Here is a 25526-nt window from a genome sequence, read left to right as displayed (position 1 = left end):
GAAGAAAGACGTGATGAGTTTGTTGGGCAGGTTAAACTATATTAGTCGATTCATTGCCCAACTGACGAGCACGTGTGAGCCCATATTTAAGCTGTTGAGGAAAGACGCGGCGATCAAATGGACGGCTGAGTGTCAAGAAGCTTTTGACAAAATCAAAGAATATCTTTCAAATCCCCCAGTTTTGGTCCCGCCAGAGCCATAGAGACCACTGTTCTTGTATCTGAAAGTCTTGGAAAATTCTTTCGGTTGTGTCCTCGGGCAACATGACATAACCGGAAAGAAGGAACAAGCGATCTACTACTTGAGCAAGAAATTCACCGGCTACGAGGCCAAGTACACTCTGCTAGAAAGAACGTGTTGTGCTTTGACGTGGGTTGCTCAAAAGTTGAGACATTATCTCCAAGCTCACACTACTTACCTCATAAGCAGGCTGGATCCTTTGAAGTATATATTTCAGAAACCAATGCCTACTAGAAGACTGGCCAAGTGGAAAATCTTGCTTACTGAATTTGACATAGTCTATGTCACCCGCACGGCAATGAAAGCCCTGGCGTTAGCTGATCATTTGGCCGAAAACCCGGTTGATGAAGAATACCAACCATTGAGTACTTATTTTTCGAATTAAGAAATAAACACCATAGAAGTAGTCTCGGAAAACGCTCATGTTTGGAAGATGTTCTTTGATGGGGCCGTAAACGCCAAAGGTGTAGGAATCGGGGCAATTTTGATCTCGCCCTCTGGTCAGCATTATCCTGCCACAGCTAGACTGCGTTTCTTTTGCACGAACAATACAGCTGAGTATGAAGACTGCATCATGGGAATGCATATGGCGATCGATTAGGATGTCGAAGATTTATTGATTATGGGAGATTCTGACCTGATTATCCGGCAAGCCCAAGGTGAATGGGAAACTCGGGATATCAAGCTTATTCCTTACCGACAGCACGTGGAGGACCTCGGTAAGCGTTTTAAATCAATAGAGTTCAGGTATATCCCGCGGTGTCACAATGAACTAGCGGATGCACTTGCGACCTTGGCTTCAATACTACCCTACCCAGGCAACGCCCATGTCGATCCCTTGGAAATCCAAATCAGGGAGAGACACGGTTACTGTAAAGTAATCGAGGCAGGATCGTGTACACAGCCATGGTACCATGATATCAAGAGGTTCTTGAAGACACAAGAATACCCCGAGCATGCTACTGGAGATCAAAAGAGAACCATTAGGCGGCATGCAAGTGGTTTCTTTTTTAGCAGCGAGTTGTTGTATAAGAGGACCCCGGACCTCAATCTACTAAGATGTGTTGACACCGAGGAGGCGAGAAGGATCATGCACGAAGTACACGCAGGAGTGTGCGGGCCCCACATGAACGGGTGTCAGGTGCACGGTGATTTGATTCATGTACCCCCCACAGAACTGCATCCCATGTCTGCACCTTGGCCATTCGTTGCTTGGGGTATGGACGTCATTGGTACGATCAAGCCGAAGGCCTCAAATGGACACAGATTTATATTGGTTGCTATCGACTACTTCACAAAATGGGTAGAGGCTGTCACTCTCAAGTCGGTCACTAAAAAAGCTGTAGTGGATTTTGTACATTCAAATCTTCTATGTCGTTTCGGTATTCCTGCAACTATCATCACAGATAACGCAGCGAACCTAAATAGTCACTTGATGGGAGATGTCTGCGAGCAGTTCAAAATAACGCATAGGAATTCCACTCCTTATCGGCCCAAGGCCAATGGCGCTGTAGAAGCAGCAAACAAGAACATCAAGAAGATTTTGAGGAAGACGATCCAGAGTTCCCGACAGTGGCATGAACAGTTACCCTTTGCATTATTAGGATATCACACTACGGTACGCACATCAGTAGGAGCAACCCCTTATCTGTTGGTTTATGGGACCGAGGCTGTGATACCAGCAGAGGTAGAAATTCCTTCGCTCTGAACCATTGTCGAAGCAGAAATTGAAGATAGCAAGTGGGTGAAGACTCGATTGGAGCAGTTGACGTTGATTGACGAGAAACGAATGGTTGCGGTTTGTCACGGGCAGTTGTACCAACGAAGAATGGCCCGTGCTTACAACAAGAAAGTCCGACCCAGGAATTTCGAAGTGGGTCAACTAGTACTGAGGTGCATTCTGCCATATCACCAGGAAGCGAAAGGAAAATTTGCTCCAAATTGGAAAGGCCCATACATCATCAGGAAGATATTGCCGAGAGGAGCATTGTATCTGGGTGATATTGAGGGAAATGATCCTGAAACAGCGGTGAATGCGGATGCAGTCAAAAGGTACTATGTTCTGAGTTATACTCCAGTGGTCCTGACACATTTGAAATGATGAAGGTTTTATTCCCACTACCCCAAACACTATCAACTCTCTCTACAAGCCCTTTGAGCCGGTTACATTTCTTCGGCAACCTATCAAAAAAAAAGCAAAAAAAAAAAAGCAAATAAACAAAAACAAAACATTGATGAGGCTTGAACTACGTCTGACTTGATTCCGAAAAGATACGTAGGCAGCCTCTCTCTGAGGTTCAGTCACACCAACAATAAAATCCCATTTACCCTGAAATCGAAACCGGGGCACACCGAACGGCTTAGAAGTTGTAGTGTCATCCACCATTCTTTACCAAGCACAAGTCCTTCGGATCAATTACCAAAGGTAGGGGAGCCAAGAGATATCATGATTGAAGGCCGGTACATTCAAAATTGAGAGAAATAAAACGAGAGAGTCTTGTCGGTGAAAACCTTCGGGCACCGCGAGGCGACGAGAGAAGAGAAACCAAAATGAGAGAGCTTGTTTAGTAAAAACTCGCAAAGAGTGCTATCAAACGACGACAAGAAGAGAAATGAGAGAGGTCAACTAGCGAAAACCCGCAAAGGGCGCTGTCGGCCGAAAGGATGACTCCACCTCAGGAAGTCTTGGCAAAGTTCCACCGGTTTGGAAACATAGATCCATTTTGGTTCATGAGGAAATGCAAGTTCATTAAAGGTCAGGCGTCCAGTCCAAAAAGTATGTCATGTCAATTTAAAGTCAGCATGTTTCCATCAGATAAGTCTTTCTTGTCCCGAAAGGGACACCTCTCTTCTAAAATTTGCTTTCTTCGTTCTTCGTTTTACTTTTCTTTGAATCCCTTCCATTTTAACTCCAAGTTCCAGATATACCAGGAAAGAATAGGTGGCAGGACCGGTTTCACGGAATTCCGTTTCGTAAGAAGTAAATACCCCGCTTCAGTGGTACGTTTGTCCCAACCCGATGGATCATGAGGTTGGCTGCATTCGAAGTAGAGCCACACCCATATAAAAAAAATCCCCATAGAGTTTCCCTTTGTAAAGATCTCCATAGAGCCTCCCTTTGTAAAAATTCCCCAAAGAGTCCGCCCCAGCAAATCCCCAGCGAGTCTGCTTTGTAAAAAATCCCCACAGAGTTCCCTTTAGACAAATCCCCATAGAGCCTCCCCTTGTACAAACCACCACAGAGTCTCCCCAATAAAAAACCCCACTGAAAATCCCCAAGCAGAACGGGATGATATCAGTCAATGGCAAAGTTTCTCAACAGAAATAAGGACGCAACAAAGCGACTGGAACAATCAAGATCACCGAACCAACTGCCATTTCTGAACTGACAATTGTCCTTTGTTTGGAAATTAAAACAGGTGTGATCCAGAGCAACCGTAGAAGAAGCAGGTTGCCAAACAAAAAGAAGAGAAATACATGAGTGCAAGAAACGGCCCGGCAAAGGAGTCCGCTCAAAAGGGAAGTTTCCCCAAAATTCCCTTTAACATTTTACTAAAAGAAGAAAACTCGAAAAAAGAGGGTCAGTTTAGAATCACCGGCATTTTCCATTTAGCCAGCATTAGGGCTCCAACCCTGAACTGAGCATTTTCCATTTAGCCAGCATTAGGGCTCCAACCCTGAATTGAGCATTTTTCTGTTAGCCAGCATTAGGTCTCCAACCCTGAACTGAGCATTTTCTTGTTATCCAGCTTTAGGGCTCCAACCCTGAACTGAGCATTTTCCATTCAGCCAGCATTAGGGCTCCGACCCTGAACTGAGCATTTTCCATTTAGCCAGCATTAAGACTCCGACCCTGAACTGAGCATTTTTCCATTTAGCCAGCATTAGGGCTCCAACCCTGAACTGAGCATTTTTCTGTTAGCCAGCATTAGGGCTCCAACCCTGAACTGAGCATTTTTCTGTTAGCCAGCATTAGGGCTCCAACCCTGAACTGAGCATTTTCCATTTAGCCAGCATTAGGGCTCCAACCCTGAACTGAGCATTTTCCTGTTAACCAGCATTAGGGCTCCAACCCTGAACTGAGCATTTTCCATTTAGCCAGCATTAGGGATCCAACCCTGAACTGAGCATTTTTCTGTTAGCCAGCATTAGGGCTCCAACCCTGAACTGAGCATTTTCCATTTAGCCAGCATTAGGGCTCCAACCCTGAACTGAGCATTTTCCTGTTAGCCAGCATTAGGGCTCCAACCCTGAACTGAGCATTTTCCATTTAGCCAGCATTAGGGCTCCAACCCTGAACTGAGCATTTTCCATTCAGCCAGCATTAGGGCTCCAACCCTGAACTGAGCATTTTCCTGTTAGCCAGCATTAAGGCTCCAACCCTGAACTGAGCATCTTCCTGTTAGCCAGCATTAGGGCTCCAACCCTGAACTGAGCATTTTCCATTTAGCCAGCATTAGGGCTCCAACCCTGAACTGAGCATTTTCCATTTAGCCAGCATTAGGGCTCCAACCCTGAACTGAGCATTTTTCTGTTAGCCAGCATTAGGGCTCCAACCCTGAACTGAGCATTTTTCTGTTAGCCAGCATTAGGGCTCCAACCCTAAACTGAGCATTTTCCATTTAGCCAGCATTAGGGCTCCAACCCTGAACTGAGCATTTTCCTATTAGCCAGCATTAGGGCTCCAACCCTGAACTGAGCATTTTCCATTTAGCCAGCATTAGGGCTCCAACCCTGAACTGAGCATTTTCTTGTTAGCCAGCATTAGGGCTCCAACCCTAAACTGAGCATTTTTCTGTTAGCCAGCATTAGGGCTCCAACCCTGAACTGAGGATTTTCCATTTAGCCAGCATTAGGGCTCCAACCCTGAACTGAGCATTTTTCTGTTAGCCAGCATTAGGGCTCCAACCCTGAACTGAGCATTTTCCTGTTAGCCAGCATTAGGGCTCCAACCCTGAACTGAGCATTTTCCTGTTAGCCAGCATTAGGGCTCCAACCCTGAACTGAGCATTTTCCATTCATCCAGCATTAGGGCTCCAACCCTGAACTGAGCATTTTCCTGTTAGCCAGCATTAGGGCTCCAACCCTGGACTGAGCATTTTCCATTTAGCCAGCATTAGGGCTCCAACCCTGAACTGAGCATCTTCCTGTTAGCCAGCATTAGGGCTCCAACCCTGAACTGAGCATTTTCCATTCAGCCATTATTAGGGCTCCGACCCTGAACTGAGCATTTTTCTGTTAGCTAGCATTAGGGCTCTGATCCCTGAACTAAGCGTTTTTACCATTTAGCCAGCATTAGGGATTCAAACCCTAAACTGAGCGCTTTTATCTTATGATGACATCAGGACTCCAATCCCTGAGTTGCATTTTGTAGACTAGAGTTTTCCAATCCCCCCATCAGTGCTGTAGATTATTATGGTAATTAACTCACGAAATTTTCCTAGTAAAACTGGGGCAGAAAAATTTCGTTCGTTTGTTTTGTTTTGTCTCGGCAGGTTTGGCCTCAAGGCGCATGGATCGAGACGACCTAAGGGATGAGTCTCAATCCGGAATGAAGAAAAGAAGAAAAGGACAAAAGAAGATGTTCTGAGATATTGGAACAAACAAAGGGGGAGTCACTCAAAAATTTAATCAAGGTCCCGACTCCGCCAATCCCGTCTCACTCAATATCGCAGAAATAAACAGGCGCCTACAATTTGCAAGCATCAAGATTCGGATCGGAGTCTACGAGCAGAATCATCCAAGACCCAAGATCAAGTTGCAAAAGAATTATAGATAGGAATCTTGTAACTAGCGGTTGACAGGCATAAATAGTTAGTTCAATTTCAAGCTCCTTTGGTTGTAATAAGGGGGTCAGTAAAGCAGTTAGTGGCAACAGCAACAGCAGTAACGGCAAGCATTGCAATCCCATAGTAGTCCCAGCTACCAAAAATTTCCCGAACTACATTGACCTGATTCCTGTTTAGCCCAGGATATGTAGGAAATCTTTGAAGCGAAGATTCGGTCAAATCTTTCAAAAAGCGCTTCACATGGAGTATTCCAATATGCAAAATCGCTCATATCCGCTCACTTTATCTTTGTACAGAAACTCTTCGTGTTTTCGCACAAAGAGGGGCAGCTGTGAGCACGTGATTTTTGTTTACACGACAATTACTCCAAAAGAAATCAAAATAATAACAAATGGCTTTGCCGTACAATTTTTGGAATTTACGTGGCATTTTTTGTTAGCTATTTGTGGTTTTGTCCATGTCTATTTAGTCTTATCCAACAAAAATACAAAAAATATATGTCGTGTGTAAGTTTAGGATATCATACTACTATTAGGAATTAATCGAACCATAATCTGGCTATTAAAAGGAAAATCACAAAAAATGCATCTTTTATTTTATTTCGTCATTAAGTGATGTTATTTTAATTAAATGTTAATATGTGTGATAATTGTTTAATGTTTGTATAGTGTTATTTGACAATTTAATTGAGAAATTAAAGAAGAAAAGGATTTTCAGATTGGGCCAATTTGAATTAAATAGGAACATGCCCAAACCAAAATAACCAGTCCAAATTCCCTTTTATCCAGTCCAGTTAGGCGGGCCACATGACTGTCTAAACGACGTCGTTGTGTCACCCTCAATTTGGACCGTTGATCTCACTAGATTGACGGTCCAGATCATTCACCCATAACCCCATTACCCGACCCGTTACCCGGACCAACCCCGACCCCAATACTAAACCAAACGACACCGTTCGATTAACCCTTGGATTCAGGCCGTTGATCTCAATTGATCTAACGGCCGAGATCAAACCATCCACCCCATATATAAACCCTCATCTCGTACCCTGCCCCCTATCCAATCACCCATCCCTCGTCTTCATCTCCCTCACCAGACCCAAACCCCCACGGAACCCTAGCGCTTCCCCCCTCTCCCCTCACCATAAACCCGGCGGGAAGGATGTCGGTGACCACCACCTTAACACCCTAGGACCACCTCAACCCCCTGAACACATATCCACTAACCGTGGGTCTCGAATCCTCCCCCACCATCTCGAATCTTCATTTGAAGATTCGAGCCGAACCTCAACCTACACCAAACCACCCCAAATCCATGCCAGGCACTCCCCTGACCTCCCTCATGACCAAACCAGGTTTGGTTTGGTCCGAATCTAACCAGAAAAACATAAATCCCAAATCTGCCCTAAGAACACTAGAAATCCAAAATCCGGGTTTTGTCCATTTAAACAAGAAAGTTGAGGTCTAATAGATTTTAATCGAGGTCTTCTCAGTTGAGAACACTTCGATTAAAGTTCGTTCAACCCCAAGAAAGGTCGACTCAAAATCTGAGATAAGGCCTTCTGATTTTTCAAACCTTTAAGGTATTTCTGTTCTCCTTTTTCTTGTCAGTTCATTTTATTGTTTGTTTTAGTTTGTTCGGCATGTTTAATTAGTTTTGTTTATTTCTGGGATTCCACTGCCAGTTATTCTCCATCTCCGATAGACCTTTCATTCGGTCGATTGTGTTTCTGTTTACGTTTGAATACGTATAGTGATATACATATTTCAGCTTGTCATTGTGTGTTAGTCTGTTTAGCTAAGTTAGAAAGCATTTAAGAATTGATCTATGGCTACAGTCTAGGTTAGATTTCAGACTTTGGTTTAAATTGATAGCATGTTCACCTAGTTTAGGTTTTGGGCAGCATGTGTTTTTTCAGCTGCTAAGGAATTAGAGTAAAATGGACAGCATGTGCTGTCAGAACACACCCCTGCTGCCCATACCTGTTCAAACTAATAAAATGATAAACCATTTTAATAAGAGAAGAGGGTCTGTCAGGGGAATCTTATGGGCTATCTTTTCTTTTAAACTGGTGAGTGGAAAAACAGAAGAGGCCACATGGGAGGGGGTTCAGTTTGTCTAAGAGGCTATTAAAGGGTCTGATAGGGGATAAATAGAGGGGTCTTTCCACTAGTTGAAGCGGAGAGACACACATATAGACACATAGAGAGAAATAGATACACAGATTGGAGGACAGAGAGATACAGACAGAAGCTAAAAAACTAGACAGAAAAACAGTTCTGAATTAAGAGGTTTTCCAGATATAAAAAAAACAGTCCTGAAAAGAGAGAAATTCAGTTTTTGATTGGCAACATAATTCCATCAGGATTTGGTTTAGTTAGAAGCCTCAGTAGTTAATACTGTTTCTTTTGGTTTTGACTCCAATTCATTGAAACTTTCCTCTGCAATCTACTACTCCAACCTTGGTTTGAGTTCGAGTCCATTTTGAGTTTTTGTATGTTGTTTTGTTGCTACCTGGTTTTTCACGAATCTTTCGGGTTTCATTTGAGTTGTTCCTGGTGCACTTGGTTACTGTCACTGCTGCTGTATTTATTGTTGTTGCTGCCTTTCCTATTTGCTGCTGCTGCTAATTCCTCTGCCTTCTGTTTCTTCTGTTGTATTCAACATCCAGGTACACGCTTCTGAAATTATGGATTGATGTACGTTTGAATTGGAAGTTGAGTTGAAGTAAACAAAGAAATCAATCGTTCACCTACTTTCACAATACTTGTGTTTCAAATGTAGCAATAGGATTAAAATGATTCATTCGGTTCGTATTTGCTTGGACTCATTCTAATCGCATTTTTTTGTATAAATTGGGGTGTACTTGAACCAATATGGACTGTTAAGTAGTATGTTGTTATATTGGTTAGACATATGTCCATGTGTTTAGCAATTTAGTTTGGTTGGTGATGATAACATAATACAGAATGTTAGCAGGCATTTGTATGTATCCCGTTGGATCTTTGAACTATTTTGCCATGGCCCGATTCAGTTTGATTTCAGCGCATATGTCAAGCAAATTTCATATCACGTTAGTTAATGCCAATGGATTAACCATTAATGTCAACTTTCCCGTTTGAATTCCCTGTTTCCATATAGGTTTAATAGTGTTAGTTTAATAATCAATGTTAGCATCGGCTCACCATGTAAATAAAGCGGCTATTAACTCTATAGAATCGGCAGGTTTTTACATATTAGGGAATACGAATCAATGGTGCGGGGTTAAGAGTTTTGATCTAATAGGCGTGAATCTAGCAAGATGGCTAAAATTTAGATCTAATAAACTTTCGAATAAGCACTAAGACTCGAGGTTGATGTTTATTTTGACTAGTCGAAAACAATTATTGGTCTATCCATATAATTATGTGAAATTAATCTAGTTATAGAATAATTAATCTTCTTTGAATATATTATTTTGTCGATTTTGTATTCACTTATAATTCCAAAGTTTAAGTAATATTCTTTTCTGTTAACATTTGTCTTAATCTAGTATGTAAAATGATGTGCTTGTAGCATGTAACCAAATAAGATCTTCCTTTTGCTCTCTCTTATTTTTAGAAACAAAATTAATGGAAATGTAGTCTTTTAGGATACCTTTCAAAATAAATAAGATGAGCCTCGCTAAATAAAAATGCACAAACCGCGGGGCCCTCATAAATGTACATGTTAAATACTTAGAATCCGGGATGGGTTATTTAGCGAATTTCATGACCCTCCCCAAAAATAACGTGATAGTCTCTTTAGGCGTATTTCAATAATGTTACTTTCTTAAATTCGGGTGCGCATTTATGTGACCCAACTTCAAATCTCAACGGAGTCGAAATATGTTAACAACTGCGGGTGCATTGATTGTGACGTGGTTCGAGATGTATTTTCACGACGTTGTAATTCTGTAAAAATAAATGATAATAATAAAAGCAGTTTAAATTTAATAAAAGCACATAAGTTATAACATGTATTTAAATCAGATATTTAGCCATTATAACAATTTAAGCGACTGTGCTGGAACCACGGGATTCGAGGGTGCCTAACACCTTCCCTCGGGTCAACAGAATTCCTTACTTAGAATTTCTGATTCGCAGACTTCATTTGGAAAAGTCAAAAATTTCCTCGATTTGGGATTCAAGATAAACCGGTGACTTGGGACACCAAAAACCAAACCTTTCCCAAGTTGTGACTCTGAATTAAATAAATAATCCCATTTCGAATATTGTCACTTAAATTGGAAAAACTCCCTCGCGCATCTTACCCTTCGGGGCGGACGCGCAAAAAAAAGGTGTGACAGTATCTACTCCGATAGGAGATTCTGTGATTGCTAGAAGGGTATATAGAGGTTGCACTGTGATGATTTGTAGTCGTCAAACCTCGGCAAATTTATTTGAGTTAGAAATGGTTGATTTTGATGTGATAATGGGAATGGACTGGTTGGCCTCATGCTATGCAAATGTTGACTGTCGTACGAAGATGGTTAGGTTTCAATTTCCTGGTGAACCCATCATTGAATGGAAAGGGAATATTGCTACACCAAAAGGTAGGTTTATTTCCTATCTTAAGGCAAGGAAAATGATCTCAAAAGGTTACATTTATCATTTCGTTCGCGTTAGGGATGCGGAGGCGAAACCGCCTACTTTACAATCAATCCTCGTGGTCAACGAATTCCCAGATGTTTTCCCAGATGAACTCCCAGGCCTTCCTCCTGAAAGGGAGATTGAGTTTAGCATTGATGTGTTGCTTGACACTCAATCGATCTCTATCCCTCCATACAGAATGGCCCCGGCAGAGTTGCGAGAGTTGAAGGTGCAGTTGAAGGACTTGCTGGATAAGGGCTTCATTAGACCTAGCACTTCACCTTGGGGTGCACCAGTCCTATTCGTGCAAAAGAAAGATGGGTCATTACGGATGTGTATCGACTATCGACAGTTGAATAAGTTTACTATAAAGAACAAGTATCCACTTCCAAGAATTGATGACCTGTTTGACCAACTCCAGGGTGCCAAGTATTTCTCCAAGATTGATTTACGTTCAGGGTATCATCAGGTGAGGGTTAAGGAGAAGGATATTCCAAAGACGGCCTTCCGGACAAGATACGGGCACTTTGAGTTCTTGGTGATGTCGTTCGGGCTAACAAATGCCCCAACAACTTTTATGGATCTCATGAATACTATATTTAGGCCCTATCTTGATGTGTTTGTGATTGTATTCATTGATAACATTCTAGTATATTCTCATTCGGAGGCGAAACATGCGGGCCACTTGCGGATAGTATTACAGACGCTTCAGGATCGTAAGTTATATGCTAAGCTCTCCAAATGTGAATTTTGGCTGAACTCAGTAGCGTTCCTTGGCCATGTGATATCTGACGAGGGTATTAGTGTCGACACTCAGAAGATCGATGCAGTAAAGAATTGGCCGAGACCTACAACACCATCAGAAGTCCGCAGCTTCCTAGGGCTAGCAGGATATTATAGGCGGTTTGTAGAAGGATTTTCCTCTATATCATCACCATTGACTAAGTTAACACAAAAAGCTACCAAATTCCAGTGGTCTGACACTTGTGAACGTAGTTTTCAGGAGCTGAAGAATCGATTGACATCTGCACCAGTGCTCACTCTTCCTGAAGGAACAGAAGGTTATGTGGTATATTGTGATGCCTCAGGTATAGGTTTGGGGTGCGTATTGATGCAGCATGGGAATGTGATTGCTTATGCATCAAGACAATTGAAGAAGCATGAAAAGAATTATCCAACCCATGATTTGGAATTGGCTGCAGTAATATATGCTTTGAAGATATGGCGGCACTACTTATACGGCGTCCATGTTGACATCTACACAGATCACAAGAGTTTACAATACATCTTCAAGCAGAAAGAGTTGAATTTGAGGCAGCGTAGGTGGCTTGAATTACTGAAAGACTACGACGTCAAGATATTGTATCATCCCGATAAAGCCAATGTTGTGGCCGACGATCTCAGCCATAAATCAATGGAAAGCTTAGTACATATTGAGGCAGGTAGATGGGGGTTGACTAAAGAGCTTCACCAGCTAGCCAATATGAGAATCAGATTGTTAGACTCTGATGACGGAGGTGTTACTGTACAGAATACATCAGAATCATCTTTGGTAGCCGAGGTAAAAGCACGGCAATATGAAGATCCTATCTTAGTACGATTAAGAGAGAGCATTCAGCAGTGTAAAAGTATGACTTTTGAGATCGGAAGAGATGGGGCACTGAGATACCAGGGCCGATTATGTGTGCCTAATGTGGCAGGGTTGCGAGAGAAGATTATGAATGAGATTCATCAATCCCGATATTCCATCCATCCCGGCTCGACAAAGATGTATCATGATATCAAGGAGCAGTATTGGTGGGATAACATGAAGAAGTCTATTGCAGAATTTGTAGCCCAGTGTCCCAATTGTCAACAAGTAAAGATAGAACAACAGAAACCCGGTGGATTGCTTCAGAATATAGAGATTCCGACCTGGAAATGGGAGGTGATTAATATGGACTTCATTATTGGATTACCTAGCTCTTATCATAAGTTTGACTCCATCTGGGTGATAATTGATCGACTTACAAAATGTGCCCATTTTCTACCAGTTAAGACAACTTACACGGCTGAAGATTATGCGAAGTTGTATATCAAGGAGATTGTTAGGCTTCATGGTGTGCCGGTATCTATTATATCAGACCAAGGAGCTTAATTTACAGCTAACGTTTGGAGGTCTTTTCAGAAGGGCTTAGGCACACAAGTGAATCTCAGCACTGCATTTCATCCGCAGACTAACGAACAGGCTGAACGTACCATTTAGACACTGAAGATATGCTACAAGCATGTGTTCTAGATTTTAAGGGAAATTAGGATGACCATCTTCCACTCATAGAATTCGCCTACAATAATAGCTACCATTCTAGTATTAAAATGGCCCCATACGAGGCACTATATGGGAGAAGATGTAGATCACCAGTTGGATGGTTCGAAGTCGGTGAAACAGAATTATATGGGCCAGATTTGATTCACCAAGCTATTGAGAAGGTGAAAGTGATATAGGAGCGATTGAGGATGGCACAAAGCAGGCAAAAATCTTATTCTGATGTCTGATGTCGTGATCTGGAGTTTGAGGTTGGTGATTGGGTTTTCCTGAGGATCTCACCAATGAAGGGTATTATGCGTTTTTGGAAGAAAGGTAAGATGAGTCCAAGGTATATCAGGCCGTATAAAATTCTTCGACGGATTGGACAGGTTGCTTATGAGTTAGAATTTCCATCCGAATTGGAATTTGTCCACCCGGTATTCCATGTATCTATATTGAGGAAATGTATTGGAAACCCTTCTCGAGTCGTCCCTATCAAAGATGTATAGGTTACAGAGGACCTATCATATGAAGAAGTGCCAGTGGCTATATTATATCAACAAGTCCGCAAGCTGAGAACAAAAGATGTAGCTTCCATCAAAGTATTGTGGAGGAGCAAGAATATGGAAGAAATAACATGGGAAGAAGAAAAGGAGATGAAGTCTAAATACCCGTACCTATTCTAGAATGAAGATAACAAGGATGCTGGTGGAACACATGATACATTAGAAGGTGAAATGGCTCTATGAGGTAAGCAATAACTTGAGAATACTCTTCCTTAATACAAAATGGCGATATACAGATAATGTACATGTCCATAATGCTTTGCATACTCTTGTAAGGCCATACGTTGAGTTAACCACTTGCAAGTTTTTCCTCTATTTATGGGAGAAACTTGACCGGAATCAACGATGATTTAAACTCCCCTGAACCCTTACATTCGGGGATGAATGTTCCTAAGGGGGGAGGGTGTTACAACCCATATCCACATGCGTTAGTTCATTCTATATATTAGTGATACAAGGGTGTATAAGGGTGATTAATAAGTATTAGAAGTTAAACGAATCAAGGATGTTGTAACTCGTATTTTTAGGTAAACCTAGAGGTTCTTAATACACTCAAGAGGTAATGTATTAAGGTATTTGAATCATATAATATCCTATCATAAGTTTTGAAGTCAACCGAGTTGTGAAACAAAAGTCGACAAACGTTGTCGCAACTTAGGTTCATACTTTTACTTAAACATTAGGTCAAATGTTTCTAATCATTGCTCCCAATTTACAAGGAATTACGGGGTTATATACCCATAAAATTAAAGATCTATGAGTCTAGTTTCCAACGCATTAAACCATTTGTCAATACGATCTCGGAGTATAGATATATTCATACTTTCGCAAGCCTGCGCAGATTGGTAGATGACAAGTAGGTGCATCACCTACTTGCCAAAATGATAGGACAAAATTAAAAGACCTAAGTCGGCCAAGAGAGGACTTTTAAGGGGTTATGAACTTAGTTATTTCATACATATTTCAGACCCTTAAAACCAAAGTTAACCCGTACAACTCCTCCCAAAAAATCCCACACAAATCCTAATCGATTTTCCCTCTCTTTCAAGTTCTATTTGAAGGTAAAACCTAGAGTTTGAAGAACCAAGGGAAGGGCTGAGTTATCGAATAATTAAGGTAAGTTACTGTCATCTTTCATACATTTTTCTCTGCTGTGAATTCATGGTAATTTGTTCTATACATGTAAGAACTCACGGGACGGTGATCGGAAGCCGTGAGTTCGAGTTATTCACTTGTAGCGGACTGTTTTGTGTTGTTGTTGGGATGCGTGTTTTACTACTATTTTGTGGAGTTTTGGAGGTGGAAGGGTGTGGATAAACACCATATATATGTAGGGTTTTGGGCTGATAGTTATTCGTAACATTTTCGGGTCGTTTGACACGACTACGGTGGTCGTCGTATGTATGATGTAATTAGGTTGTGCGTGGACTGTTTTGGGAGGCTTAATATGTTTATTATTGATGTTGTCTGGGATGTTTGGTGATTGTTTTGAATGGTGTGAAGTCATATATATAGGGGAGGTGCTATCCGTTTCAACGTAAAATAGGTTGTGATCGATACGTAATAGTTATGACGCTTAAATGATAATGATAGTATTGTTTCTCTTATTGTAGACTAAGGAGTTGTGACAATTGCATAGCTTGCGATTGGGGCAGTATATACAAGCTATGTGAGGCTATCCCTTTCCTTCTTTTGCATGACTCCGATTGTACATAATGTAATGAACGAGCTTCCAAAGATATTCTACTCTTAGAAGCTAGCAGTACTTACATTGTTTTCCCTCTTATGGAACGATTGATGTTAATGTTGCTTCTCTTATTCTTATGTTATCAATGTTGTTGGTACTTCCTGAATCTTATAAGGTTCATAGTGAAGAGTTAGTCCTAATAATGTGTATAGAGGATACCGACCTTACGTCACTCCGAAAGGTTTAGAATGTGATTCCATGAGTCGAGTATGATTATATATATATGTATCTAGTTTACTATACCGAGCCGCGCTACAGTCGGCCGGGTACGGCACCTATTGTGCAATCACTAATCCGTTGGGTTTTACCGAGCTCCACGTGGTCGGGTACGATTCTACCGAGCCTTATGACGATCGGGTACATTTTTACCAAGCCTATTATGGCTGGGTACGATATGATGATGATGATGATGACCACAGAGGCGTATATTTTAAAAGTTTATATATGCATACATATGTATCATGCATTTCATGTCAGTAGCCCTCAGAGGTACTCAGATATTCCGGGTTGTATATTATCTATCCCTGCTTACATTATTGTTCGTATTTATGGTTCCCTGCCTTATATACTCAGTACTTTATTCGTATTGACGTCCTTTTGTTTGTGGATGCTGCATGCCGTGCTGCAGGCCCTAATAGACAGGAAGGTGCAGCTCCCCCACCACAGTAAGCTGTCCAGTTCAGCGGTGATTGGCGAGATCCCTTCTCCGGACTTGTCGCGGTCTTGGTATGCATTTTTTGTTATAGACATTATGGGTATGTCGGGGCCCTGTTCCGGCTATGTTGCAGCATTTATGTTCCTTTAGAGGCTCATAGACGGGTGTCGACTCATGTATAGTTTGGTATGCCTTGTCGGCTGGTTTTTGTTGTATAGTCTTTCATGGTAGTGTGGTAGCTCGTACCATATATATATAGTGTCTTGATTGTATGGTCATCCTATGTTATGTATGTTCATGCCATCATATTTTATGGTTGTTTGTCCATGATCCATGTCTACCATTTATATTGATCTCGCCAGCCCTAAAAGATAATAAAGAAGGTTAGATGAAATGTACGTTGGTGCTCGGCAAGTATGGTCGGGTGCTAGTCATGGCCCTGTAGTTTGGGTCGTGACACATCACCTCGGTCTTATTTTTCGGAGGTGGTAATTCCTGGATGGCCTTGATTTTCGATGGGTCCAGTTCAATACCTCGGCGGCTGACTACGAACCCCAACAACTTTCCAGATGGCACCCCAAAAGCGCACTTTGCCGGGTTGAGCTTAAGATTGTACCTGCAAAGCCTTTGGAAGAACTTCCTCAGATCCCTGACATGGTCATACTGCTTTCTAGACTTCACGATCACATTATCCACGTACACCTTGATTTCCTGGTGTATCATATCATGGAATATTGTTGTCATTGCCCTTATGTAGGTTGCCCCGGCATTTTTCAAGCCAAATGGCATGACCCGATAGTAGTACGTTCCCCACGGCGTGATGAATGTCGTCTTTTCTGCATCTTCCTCGTCCATTAAGATCTGATGATAACTCACGTAACAATCCACAAAAGAACTAATCTCATGTTTGGCACAATTATCAATCAAGATATGGATGTTCGGCAACGGGAAATTGTCTTTTGGACTCGCCTTGTTGAGATCCCGATAGTGGACACACACCCTAATCTTGCCATCCTTCTTTGGCACAGGCACAATATTGGCTAACCAGGTGGGATACCTGGTGACCCGAATGACTTTGGCATCGAACTGCTTGGTGACCTCCTCTTTGATCTTTACACTCATATCCGTTTTGAACTTTCTCAGCTTCTGTTTAACAGGAGGGAATGCCGGGTCAGTGGGCAACTTGTGAACCACTAGATCAGTGCTTAGACCCGGTATGTCATCATAGGACCATGCAAAAACATCTTTGTATTCGAACAGTACTTTAATTATCTCCTTCCTGAGTTGATGTTCCAGATGGACACTTATTTTAGTTTCACCGACATTATCTTGGTCCCCTAGATTAACTGCTTCTATATCGTTCAAGTTAGGTTTGGGCTTTTCTTTGAAATGACTTAGTTCCTTACTAATTTCTTCATAGGCCTCATCATCATCAAATATCAACTCGTCATCACACTCAATTTCTTGTATTATTATTTCAGAGTTAGATTGGCTTTTAAAACTAGGCCGAAGATTCCTCATGCATGTCATGTCATTGATATCAGCATAAAAAGAAATGTACAAAAGAAGAAAACAAAAATAAAATTAGAAGAAATGAAGGGAAAGGAACAATTGTATTTCATTGAATTTAAAGATAATAGGGTTTTAACACATCCAACTAGATGGAACATAATATCTAAATTACAGACCCTGGAATAATCCAGACAACTAAAAGAAAATCAAAACCCACTACCAAGACTCCCTCCAGGTAGGAAGAGGAGTAGCTTCCCAGTTGTTGACTTTTTCACATGGTCCCACGAATTGCACATCTGCCTTGCTGGACCCTTCCCCGACCACAACCATGTTAACCTCAGCGAATAACCTTTCGAACCCCTTCTCCAAGTCTCCATCGGCACCAATCAGTGATCCAGGAACCTTTGACAATAGTTGCTTTCTGATACCCGACCTGACGAATGATCTGGACAGATGCGGGATTGGCTTTGGCAATGCCCATGCTTTCTGTTTCATTTTTCTAGCTCTTCTCACGTCTGTGAGTGTGGGCTTGAACCCCAGACCAAATGTATCCAAGTTTTTAGGAAGAGAAACCGGTGTACGATACCTTGCATAGATGCGCCCAAACCTTTGCCCGATACAAAACCATTTTTCAACATTTCAACGGCTACCATGACTGACGCAGCAGCTATCCCTGGAGTTGGTACGCACTTCCCTTCAGGAACTTTCTCCACCGCTACCGTGTCAAAAACCTGATAAACCCATGGCCCTTTGTCGTCTTCAACCTCTATGAGCGGAACAATGTCATCATTGGGCACACATAAATTATCCTCGCCGTGTACGACAATTTCCTGTCGATCCCTGTCAAACTTGATGATTTGATGCAGAGTAGACGAGACCGCTTTGGCAGCATGAATCCAAGGTCATCCCAACAGCAGATTATAGGAAACAGCCACATCGAGCACCTGGAATTCCATAGTAAATTCAACTGGCCCTATTGTGAGCTCAAGCACTATGTCCCCGACTGAATCTTTCCCTCCACCGTCGAATCCCCGAACGCAGATACTGTTCTTGTAAATTCTTTCATCCTCCACTTTCAGCTTGTTCAATGTGGAGAGAGTAAAAATGTTCGCGCTAGACCCATTGTCAACCAGTACCCGAGTAACCACGGAATCTTCGCATTTCACCGTCAAATAGAGGGCTCCATTATGCTCGGTACCCTCCACGGGCAACTCATCATCAGAAAAAGTGACTATGTTTACCTCAAATATCTTGTTAGCTATCTTTTCCAAGTGGTTTAATGAGATTTTGTCAGGAACGTGAGCCTCATTCAAGATCTTCATCAAAGCCCGACGGTGCTCGTCGGAATGGATCAATAATGACAATAACAAAATCTGAGTCGGTGTTTTCCTCAACTGCTCCACAATGGAATAGTCCTGCACTTTCATCTTTCTCAAGAACTCCTCTGCTTCTTCCTCGGTCACAGCTTTCTTGACCTACACTGGATTATCTTTTGATGTCTTAGCTTTTCTCAACTCTTCGGGGGCAAAGCATCTCCCCGATCGAGTCAAACCATGGGTCTCACACACTTCTTCTCTAACCTCTTTCCCCTTGTAAGTTACTGTCACTCATTTATAATTCCATGGGACTGCCTTGCTGTTAACTATCGATGATTGAATTACCGATTTGATAATGACAGGATCTGTAGGGGCTCCCTTCACAATTACCACAGGATTGTTCGTCACTCCTAGCACAACCACTTTTGCTATTTCATGTTTTCCTGCAACGTCACTTGAGGACCCCTTCTTGACCTCCACAGATGGTTCATTGTTTGCCCTGTTCAACTTGATCACAAACTTCTCACTTGTTGACTTTTTAAATGACCTGGCTTCACTAGCCCGAATCATCATGACGGTTTGCGAAGGCTTCTTAGGCTCCCCTCCCTTATGGACTATCTCAATCATATTTGTTTCATGATAGGTTGGCAAGGGATTCTGATTGATATTGGGCGCCTTCGGAGCTTGGACCTCAATTTGGTTGGTGTCAATGAGTTCTTGAATGGCTATTTTCAATTTCCAGCATTTCTCTGTATCATGTCCTGGGGCCCCTGAATAATACTCACAACTCACCGAGCGGTCAAGATTTCTGGGAGGAGGATTAGGCAATTTAGCCTCTATCGGATTCAACATACCCAACTGTCTCAGTCTGTGGAATAGACTAGCATATGATTCTCCCAATGGGGTCTTCTGCAACCTCTCATTCTTAAAGGCTTGGTTGCCTCAAAAACCCATTCCAGGAGGATTACTGTAGGCTTTTGGGGGTGGATAGTTATTTTGTGGAGCTTGGTACGGACTTTGTGGAGCTGGCGCACACCATTGTGAGTGAGCGGGAGGTTGGGTATAGGTTTGTGCATGATGGACAGAAAAATGGGGATCTGGCGGTGGGTAATAGTGTTGTGGTAGGTTATATGGAGTGTGGGGGTAAGTTTGGGGATAGGGTCGCAGCTGGTTGTAGTAACGGGGAAGGTTCCTGGATCCAACCCAAGATCCTGACTCAATTGTCGCAACATCCTCCTTCTTCTTCTTCCCGAGCACACCTCTAGTACCATTTTGAATGGCCTGAGTGGTCGTTTTGATCACTGAATAACTCATGATCTTGTTGGACTTGAGTCCCTCTTCAACCATGCCTCCCATTTTTACGACTTCGTTAAAGAACTTACCTACTGCTGACACCAAGTGACCGAAATAAGTGGGTTCCAAAGTCTGCAAGAAATAATCAACCATCTCGCTTTCTTTCATCGGAGGGTCAACCCTCGTTGCTTGCTCTCTCCACCGAAATCCGTATTCCCTAAAGCTCTCACCGGGCTTCTTCTCAAGCTTTGTCAATGACAGACGGTCTGGGATAATTTCGAGGTTGTACTAAAAATGGCAGGCAAAGGCTTGGGCCAAATCGGCCCGTGTGTACCACCTGTTGTGATCTTGTCTGGTATACCATTCTAAGGCCGATCCACTCAGGCTTTGGTTGAAATATGCCATCAGCAATTCATCTCTTCCACCTGCTCCTCTCATTTTGCTACAAAATCCTCTTAAGTATGCTACTAGGTCACCATGCCCATCGTACAGATCAAACTTGGGCATTTTGAACCCTGCTGGCATTTGAACATCTGGGAACAGACATAAATCCTTATAGTCCACACTTACTTGACCTCCCAACCCCCTCATATCTCGGAACGACTATTCTAAGCTTTTAACATTTCTGATCATTTCTTCATGCTCGAGATTTTTGGGTGGTTTCTCGGTCTCTGCCGGGAGATCAAGATGAGGAGTGTAAGGATATGGTTGTGGAACTTTGAAGGTGGGTTCAGGGGGATAGTACTGGTTGTCGTGAGTTTGGAACAGGTGTTCACTGGAAGATCGGTGTAATGTAGCAGGTGGAGGTCCCACAAAAACATGTGTAATTAGTGGGGGAGGGTATGGGACTTGTTTGGGTGGTGGAGCTTGAGAAGTATGGGAAGTGGCGCCATGGCATTGTTGGTAGAGGGGAAAGGCTGGAGATGAGTTCACAATGGGAGGCTCCTGAGGTTGGGCCGATGGTGGGATATAAGCAGGGTTGGCGGGATAAACCGGTGATGGATGCCCCTTCGCCAAGGCTTGGTACATTTCAGCCATCTGTTGCTTTAGCTTATACATTTCTTCCCTCATTGCATTAACGTCCAATTCTTCCACTTCTTTTGACGGGTCAACAATACTGGTCTCCGGTTCTTGGTTGGCCATATTCAGCCTGTCTTTCAATCGGGTGTTGTATGAGTGAGTTGCCAGAATGCCAATCAACTAACCATCTGCCTGAAACTCAATACATCAACAACAACATTGTTAGCGATTAGGTTTTAACAGATTGGTAACCGCACATTAGGCATGAATGCACCTAAACAGTTAACCATCTCTATTATGTATTTGATCGATTGCATGCGTCATCCCGGCCTTTTCTTACTTTCGATTGCAAACTTCCCACTTTTCTTTCTTTCCCTTCCTTTCATTCTCTCTTTGTTTTTATTCTCTCTTGATCTTTATTTTCACTCTTTTCTCTCTTGTTTTTCCGCTCTCTCTTTTCTTTTTTTCTCTTTTTTGTCTTTACTCGGTTACGGTCGAATCCTACGGAGATTGCCTACGTATCATGATCCTGCATGAATCAGACCAAGCATAGTTTTTGGAGCTAAGTGTGAAATAAAACATTTTTTGGGATTTTCAGTTTTCATAAAAAAACAAATGCTTCCATTACAAAACTCAAAACTAACAAATTCCAAAAGACTAACAGATTTCGATGCAAAGATGAAATACAGACTCCGAAAATAAACATCATACTCCAACAGAAGAAAATACAGACTCAAAAACAATTTGACGGACTCTAGCAGAAAGAAAATACAAACTCAACATGACTGACAGATGCTAACAAAAGGGAAATGCAGACTCAAACGGAAAAATCATGAATACATCAATGCTCTTGGTGCCCGCGGGACATCATTCGGTCTCGCCGCGGGCCTATATGCAAGCTCCCTTTGAAGTCGATCCAAGTCGTTCATTATCTGTTTAACAAATGTCATTACTACTGCAAAGAAGGTAGTGTGAGTCACATCCTCACAGATCTGGCACTTCATAACGATGTAGTCATCGATGTTTCTAATTCTCTCTCTTATGACGCCTTTTTCTTATAACAAACGCCCAATCTGCTGGGCCCTAGCTTCCAAAGTTTGTTCACCCGCATGATTTTGCTCCTGAAATTGTTGCAAATCTATTTCTAATTGCGCCAATGCTGTATAACAATGTTCCCTTTCAACTTTGAAGTCTTTTTCCTATTTGATCATTTTGTTTTCCGTGGCGATGACCCTTTTCTTTAACCCTACGACCTCATCGCCGTACCTTTCTCTCAACTGCTTAACCAGGCGTACTCGTTCATCTGCATTTTTAGCCAATTTCTTTCAAGCCTTGGCTAGTTCACTTTCTGCTTTTTTCAAATCAAAACTATAGTCATTTACTTTCTGCCTTAGGTTAGCTATGAGTTTTTCATCTCTGTCGCTTCGGGCTGGATTTTCTGCCACTACTTTCATTTTCTGAATTTGTGCTCGAAGGGCCTCATTTTCTTTGGCTAGATTTTTCTTTTCTCCTTCATCCGCCGCGACTTGCAAGTTATTCTCGAATTGAAGTTCTCTAACTTGCTTTTTCAATTTGCTTATGGTAGCCCTGTACTCATTTTCTTTGGTCAGCCAGTCCCATTAAACCTGTGCTCCGTCGGTGAATTGTTGGACATGGGGTCTCTTTGCGGGCCTGTCAGGTTCATGTTGAACTCGGGATCTTTTACCATACCAAGAAGTATAACTAGGCTCCACCTCACCTCTGGATAGGTCTCATACTTGAGTATTAGGCCCTAAGAATCTGCACTGATGTCAAATCCGGCCCACTTTCTCTTCTGGGAAGGCAGCTTTTGGATCTAACTCAATGGCTTGCCGACTCAAATCTTCATTGTATGGGATGGTCTAGTATTGGCCTAACTGACGTAAGACTCTGTGCGGAGCATAAGGCTAGATACTCCGAAGACCCATCAACAGCAAAAAACACACCTCAGCCGACATATAGATTACTTCGTTGACCGAGAGCCACCCGAATGTCCATTCGATCTTATTTGCGGTCAAAGATCTCAAATGAGCATGCCATGCTTCCATACCGTCCGGGAACTCATAACCCTCTACCCGCTTTTCTTGTTTTCGATGCATTCAAGACCAGTCATACCACAATTCAAGTATCTGGGACGGTGGCAAAGGTGTTCCTCCATCCATAGTTGTAATAGCATATTGCACCCTTCAAAGAACTTCCCTCCTTCTCGACAATGGGTCAGTGCTCGGTAAATTTCTGCCAAGATCAGCGGCACTATAGTCCCATTTGCCTTTTTTATCATAAAATCGGCTATCCCTACAAGTCCCAACTCTATGTTCCCGTCTTTTCTAAGGCAAATCAAAATACCAGGAACGCTACTATGAAAGCTAATCCTCTCCGAGCTTCCCACTTGTCTTGGTTTCCCGCGTGAGTAAGACCGGTATCTGGCGTTTTGAAGCCACGGGGATTCCTGTAACGTCGATACAGAAAGTAGAAGGTACAAAATCCTTTGGCCATATTTCCGTCTCGGATGTCCCGACGGATGCTTAACAAGTCCAAAATTTTGTGAGGGGTCACTGTTCTTGGTGCTATCGGGTATTGACTTCTGAGATTCCCTTTGAAACCGGCATAGCCTGCTACCTCTTCTAGCGTAGGAGTTAACTCGAAATCCACAAAGTAGAACACATTATATGTTGGGTCCCAAAATGGTATCAAGGCCTCAATCATGTCTTTTTTGGGCTTGACCTTCAAAAGCCCAATAAGACCACCCAATTCTTTTGTCACAACTTTCCTGCTGTCGCCCCCCAAATCATGCCACCACATATGTAGCTCCAAAGGGATATCTTCACGGACTGAGAAAGGTTCATTTTGATTTGTGCTCATCCTGCACATTTATTAAGGTGATTTTAATTAAAAGAAAACCATGACTCATTTTGACTTAAGAGAAATGACCATTTTTCAAAATTTTCACAAAACATCCGGTCTTACCAACACGGCCTTTCAGCACTTCAAAAACGAAGATTTTAAAGTTGTGTCAGTTAATCAGCCAAAACCTTTAAAAGTGACCAAAAGTGGTTGTTTTTTGCAAAAACAGCCTTCCGACGCCCTTTTAGAGACATTCGGCTATTTCTGACAAGAATGGCATCACCCTAATTATTTTTAAATTAAAGTAAATTTTTTGTTCTTTTGTCTACTTACGCAAAAAAGGAAGTTGGACCCGATGGGGGTTGCCTACGTATCTCACATCCTGTGAGAATCAAACTGGCGTAGTTCGGGCAGATAAAACAAACTATTTTTGAAAACAAGACTCTTTTTTTTTCATTGCATTGGCAAATAAAACAAACTATATTTTTGAAAACAAAACCTTTTTTTTTCTTTTTTATTTTTCATTGGCAAATAAAACAAAATATTTTTTGAAAACAAAGACTTTTCCCTTCTCTTTTTCTTTCATTTTTTCAAAAATTCAGCAGAGTTTCGACACTATTTGGACATTAGTTTTTTTCAAAACAGGCGATTAACTCTCTTTAACCCTCATACTGTCATTTCTTTTCCAAATTCTCTCCTTTTATTCAAAAGCTGGACGGCATGCAAATCCGAAGCAAATAAGTGCACAAGTAGCAAGTAGGATGCATCCGGATGGTCTTTTTATTTTGGGTGCACCTGTCCTAGACAGACCCAACCCCTGTGTTGAGTCTCCTAAGTCAAAATGCACATGATGCAAACAAACGTTCATACTAGGGATCCGGCATGAGGTCTTGTTATACTAAGTTTAAATCCTGGGTTTAATTGTTCTAGACCTGGCTTACTCGAGCGGACAACTCGAGCCGGGGGGGGGCAGCGTACCGGGAATACAGAAGCTTCACCGGCTTTGCAACTTGTCCGAACCTCGTTCTAAATTTGGAATATGACTCTAATAGAAAAGAAGTCACATGAAGTGCACACCTCTTTATGATTTAGAAGACCTAAAGAGAAGAGGGATTTCGCAACAGTTTATATACAGTTCAAGGAATATCAAAGCGGTAAAAGCAACCCATTAGCACATTAGGCCCAAATCATGTAACAAAATCAGATAATAGATAAAGCCATCTATAACAATTATTCTAAGCTCGAATTCTTGAACCCTGAACCAGAGATTCTGGGTTCGCTCCCCAGCAGAGTCGTCAGAGCTGTCACACCTCCTTTTTTACTACACCCTCATAAAGGGTATAAGTATACAAGAGTTTTTCCAATTAAAGAACAATCGAAATGGGATTTGTTTATTTAAAGATTCAGAGTCTCCACTTGGGAGATTTATGGTGTCCCAAGTTACCGGTTGAATCCCGAATCGAGGAAAAGGTTGACTCTGTTCAACAGTCCACGAACCAGAAATCCGAGTATGGAGTTCTATTAACCCGGGAGAAGGTGTTAGGCATTTACGAATTCTGTGGTTCTAGCACGGTCTCTCAATTGTTATAATCGGCTTAATTATCTGATTTTAGAACATTTTGAACCTAT

This window comes from Nicotiana sylvestris, chromosome 11, assembly GCF_000393655.2.
Source record: "Nicotiana sylvestris chromosome 11, ASM39365v2, whole genome shotgun sequence".
Classification (NCBI taxonomy): Eukaryota; Viridiplantae; Streptophyta; class Magnoliopsida; order Solanales; family Solanaceae; genus Nicotiana; species Nicotiana sylvestris.
The sequence above is the reverse complement of the archived record's forward strand: the minus strand, read 5'-3'. Positions refer to the sequence as shown.